We start from the raw sequence: 5,630 nt of genomic DNA on the forward strand, positions 1-5,630 counted from the left end.
GGAGGAAGATCACAAGTTCAAATCCAGACTCAGCCATTTAGCAAGGCCCTAAGCAATTTAGCAAGACTCTGTCTCTAAATAAAATATAAAATATGTTGAGGATGTGGCTCAGTGTTTAAGTTCCCTTGGGTTCAATTCTTAATACAAAAAAAATGGAGAAAGATTTCTTTAAATTATATTTTTGTTTCTTTTTGTCACCTTACTTTATCTAAGTTTATTTACCAAACATTAGACTTTATGCTCCCTTCTATCTTTCAGATTCTAATTAGGTTTTATATTCAGTTAGGGACTTGTTTAGCATCTCTATTTTCCAGAGCTCAAAACTCTCTATATTCTTTTATTTACATTGACCTCTTATCTATCTTGGAATTTTTTTAATTAAATAGTTTGCCTAAGTTTATAACATGAAAAAAAATTGTAATTGTCATTTTATTCCTCTTGTTAATTTTTAGTTTTCAAATGCATTTTGTTTCTTTGTATTCTGCTTTGTTTTATTCAATATGTTTATGTCTTTGCTGTGTCACTCATTACAAACTTTTATTAAATTTTCAGTTTCCATTTTCAAACTACTATATTTGAATATAGGTGAATTCTCTCTGAAATCCTGTGATTTTATTCTGGTAACACAGGTTAAAGAAAAAAACCTCTCTTTCAACAGTTGCCCTGGAAATTTCCACCTCCTAATCCATGAAACCTATGAATATGTGACCTTGCATGTTAAAAGAGACTTTACAGATGAGATGAAGTCATGAATTTTAAAAGAGAAGATTTTCCTAGATTATCTGCATATAACCAGGGCCATCACAATGTCCTTTATGAAAGGCAGCTAAGGAGGCACAATCAGAATGGACCTGTAACCAGGGAAGCAGATATAAGACTAATGCCTGTTGAAGAACAAGAACAAGAGCTAAGTATTGCAGGCAGCTTTCAAACCTGTGGGGGTTGGGGGTGGGGATAAAAAGCTTTTCAAGTTGAGACACCAGATAGGAGCAGCCTGCTCAAACCTTGATTTTAGGCCTCAAGTCCCATACTGGGCTTTTGACCTCAGGACTAGAAGATGATATGTTTATATTTTAAGTGATAAAATTTTGGTAAATTTCTATGAAAGCAGTAGGAAACTGATACAATTAGAATAACTATTTTCTATGTATCTGGGGGGTGGGTATGGTCAGATGAGATATTTTCAGACTCACACCCACATTCCAGCATGCCTGTCACCTAGGTTTCTAAAGATTGTACTTATGAGACACAGCCTTTACTTCCCTAACATGGTGCTAAGCCTGACCCTCTTGTGTACTGCCATATTTACACCACTGGGGAGATTAAGCAGTTCAGTGTCCAAAAGATACAAATGTTTAATTCATGTCACTTCTATTTTTGGTATCAAGTGCGAAGTATGAAAGTTCAACTTAATGACAGCATTTCCACTATATAAAGTGTATCACATTAGCTGATGAGCTTTATCAATGCTGTAGTACTATGAATATTGGCTGGGTTCTTGGACTTTGTGATGTCATCAATAGGTCACAATACATAGTTGAGGCCTTAGTGATAGCTGGTCTCATAACAACCCAGATATTGTGTTGGGCTCTGCTCAGTACAGAGATTTAGTGAACACATAGCATCACTCCATTTTTTTCCTTCAGGTATGGATTTCATTCTTAGTCATTGTTAGCTAAATTTTGGAGAATTGAGCTTCTGAGAAAAATTTACCTGATCTGAGTAAACCTCCAAAGAGTTGAACCATGAAAAGAAGGCAAAAGAGGTAACATCTAGGAAGATACTCATTCCCCAGCCTGCTAATAAGTCAAGGGGTAAGTGTTGGCATATTCTTTGAACCTATGATAATCAGAAGAACATTTTTAATCAGTAGAAAAAGAGGAGATGAGAGAGAAATTAAAAGACAAAAGAAGAGACTGAAAGAGGAAAGAAAGGAGAAAGCAGTATTATTCTACTGTCTGAGATTATCCTGAGGGCCAATTTAAAAAATTTTTTTAAAAATTTTTTAGTTGTTGATAAACCTTTATTTTATTTATTTATATGTGGTGCTGAGAATTGAATCCAGTGCCTTGCACATGCTAGGCAAATGCACTACCGCTGAGCTACAACCTCAGCCCAGGGCCAATGTTTTTGATAGTAAAGAAAACATTCAGGGCTGGGGATGTGGCTCAAGCGGTAGCGCACTCACCTGGCATGCATGCGGCCCGGGTTCGATCCTCAGCACCACATACAAACAAAGATGTTGTGTCCGCCAATAACTAAAAAATAAATAAATAAATATTTAAAAAAAAAAAGAAAAAGAAAACATTCAATGATCCCGATTTTGTCTCTGGGGCTTTGGATACAGGTTACCTAACCAAAGTCAGAGTGTATCTGTCAATGTTCTTTTTTGTTAGACTCTTCCTAATTAAACTGAGGGAAAATAATGTTATATATTTTCTAATAGTAATTTTTCCTTTTAGTCTTCACTAACAGTGGCTCATATGAATGAAGAAAATCCTGAAAGAAATTTAAACAATTTAAAACTGGCCATGCAGGGATGTATTTGAAATTATATAGACTTTATATACTCAGGAGTAAAAACTGTTTTGTCTCAGACTCTAAGATAGAAACCTGGAGAACCTATGTGAAATGTAAAGGAAAAAAAGGAGAAACATACAAACACTGTTTGGCTCTGATGGATAAATTGAGATATGATTTGGCTTTTTAAGGGATATGAGATAATGATGATAAATATACAGAATAAGTTTAAACAAATCATGCTTATGTGATAGTATTATTCTTCAGTGGTGGTAGGAGACAGATTGGAGCCAATCACAACATACAAAATTGCAGCACATATTTCTGAAAACTATCTGATATTTCCTACAAAAACTTCTGAGGATGATCTGATATTTTCAATGATATTTTGGACTTGTGTATTTCCTAATGGTCACTTGCAGAGGCATGGAGAGTAAAGCTGACTTTGGCACCTTCAATAAAATCAATACATGTTCAAGATGCTCAATATGCTACTAAGTATAAACTGAGACATGCCAAGAACATATGCCTATTGACATCCATGTGGATACAAACACATAAGACACATAAGTAGGCAGGAAAAAGATAAATATTTGCATCTACCATAATTGCCCACCTATTTTATATCTAGTAAGATTATTTGCACTTACAAAAGAAATGTACACAATGACTTCATATCAGCAGCTGAGACAATATTCACTAACAGGAATCTCTTAAGTCAAAATTTAGAACATAGAAGCAGGTAGAAATGGTTCACGATTCATAGACTGGAATGGAAGAAAACTTTGTCATCAAGAGCATGGAACTATGCTGGCAACCTTGAGTTAAAACATTCCAGAAAGCTAGAAAAAAAAGTAGCATGAAAAAAATGGAATTTTTGTATGCACATTCCTGGCAGTGGCACATATTTCTTCCATTCATTTTTAGTTTTAGAAAGCTTAATCATATGATTAGAACTAACTACAAGGCAGCTTGATAAATATAATAGGGTAGAATGCCCAGGATGAAAGAATATAGCTGGCAGTCTCTGTTCCATTCACAAATGACATTTTGTGCAAATAAAATCAACTGACAGTGCATTGACATTGAAAGGAAAGCAAGGAACCGGGGGACAGGCTAGTGAGAAATGAAAGATGGAGATCAGGCAGAGATACACACAGAGTTTATTTGTCAGAGCTGACAAAGTCCATCTCTCCATAGAGGGAGATAGCCAACACAGGCTTGGGGTTAGAGACTTTTATGGGGGTGGCCAGGGGTTAGAGCCAGGTGGGTCCTAATGTGGGCAGTTAAGGGTGGGGTTGGTATGAGGGAGTGGTGAGCCTTTCTCAGAAAGGCCTTTGGGTGGAAAGTGAAAATTTTTCTTCAGATGGCAGCTGTCACTTAAGATGGCCACTTAGATTCTAAGCAAAAACCTTATATTCCCCACTTTTCTGTTTGTTATTGGGTCCCTTAAGGGACAGGGTCATAGATCAACCTTCTATAGCTTCTTCCTGCTGGGAAGGGGCAGCATATGGACCCTTGTTAGGGGTGCAGGGTGTCATTGAGGCAATGGTGGTGCTGGTCAGGTGGTGCTGGGCAATGCTGCACTGGACAGCTCAATTTTTTTTGAGGGGTTGAAAGTCTTGTAACAGAAGCTGGTTCATGGTTTGGTTAGAGATCCTTTGAACCTGGTCTTGAATAAATCTAATGATGCAGGGGGCAAGCATTGGTAAATGACAAGGAGAGAGGTCAGGAAGGAAGTGCCCACTGGAGAAGGGGGTTACTTAGCTGCCATCCTTCAGTTTCAATGGCAGTGGGAAGGTTGGAAGCCTGAAGGAGATCAGCAATAAAAGGGGCATTAGTAATTGAAGTTCCCTTGGTGATAAGGAATCCGTGCTACTTTCAAATAGCAACATTGGAGAGGAGTATGTGGAAAGTGGACTTTGAGTGTAGACAATAAGGAAGACTCCCTTTGCCAAAGTGAAGGTTCTGATGAGGGCAATGAGTTCAGCCTGCTGACTGGATGTATTATTGGGGAGGGGAGCTGCTTCCACAACCAACCAAGGTTAGAGAGACTATAGCACACCCTGCCCAAGGGACTCCCTCCTGAAGAAAGGAGAAGCCAACTGTGAACCATGTGTATGTTGCCAGGAACAAGAGACCTCCCTGTATGTGGGAGAAATGTGTAAGAAACTCCTCCAGAGTTTCAATGCATGAAAGGGTAAGAGGAGAAGAGGTAGAAAGAGTCCTGAGGAGTGAGGGTAGAGAGCAGCGGATTTTAAAGATGAACACAAGTGGAAAGTAATACTGGGATCTTCCACTAGGGAAACCTGCAGAGATAAAATGCAACAGGGTGTGAGACATGTAAACCCTTGTAGGTGAGAAGTCCCTTTAGGCAATGGGGAAACAGGATGGTGAGTGAGGCCCCAAAGGTGAGTTTCTTTGACTTGTTAATGAGAGGCTGTAGTCTACCTTGCTAGGCAAGGGTAAAGTTAAATGCTTTTTTCCCCTATGCCTCCTATTGAGCCTACTGAGTCTGTCCTTTGTATTTCAATGTTAGCTTCAGTGTGGCCTTGGCCAGGAATATTGTGCCTAGGGCTTTACAATGTAGGTGAATTCTAGGTCCTTTGTTTGTCTAGAAATAGGGTCTCTGGAGGAATCCAGAGTTTTTAGTGGCAGGTAGAAGTTGAGGAGGGAAGCAAGGGGAGCAAAGGAAGGCTTTGAATGGAGGAAGGAGAAAGCCTGCACATAAGGGATTTTCTTTCATTTTTCTGAGAGCTAGCAAAAGTTATGAAGATTGGAAGGTTGAATTGGTCAATGGACCTTTAGATCAGGAGCCAAATGGAGTGGGACTAAGTGGGCAAGAAAGTAGCCATGAATCAGATAGGATTTGAGAGTTCCCCATTGTTGGGTGTGTGTGGGAGGCTCTTCACTGAAGTTAATGTTCCTTCTATTGAAAATATCACAGAATCCCTTACCCCTCACCCTCCTCTCTGAAGGACTTCAAGCCAAAGAGTGTGCCAAATTCAATGGTTTTTTCAACCAATCCCCTCAAGACCCAGTGTCTGGGACTGAGAGAGGGAGTCACCTGCTACTTCCCTAGTCCTGGGCTTTGCCTGTAGAGAGTCTTG

This window comes from Callospermophilus lateralis, chromosome 10 (genome assembly GCF_048772815.1).
Source record: "Callospermophilus lateralis isolate mCalLat2 chromosome 10, mCalLat2.hap1, whole genome shotgun sequence".
NCBI classification, from domain to species: Eukaryota; Metazoa; Chordata; class Mammalia; order Rodentia; family Sciuridae; genus Callospermophilus; species Callospermophilus lateralis.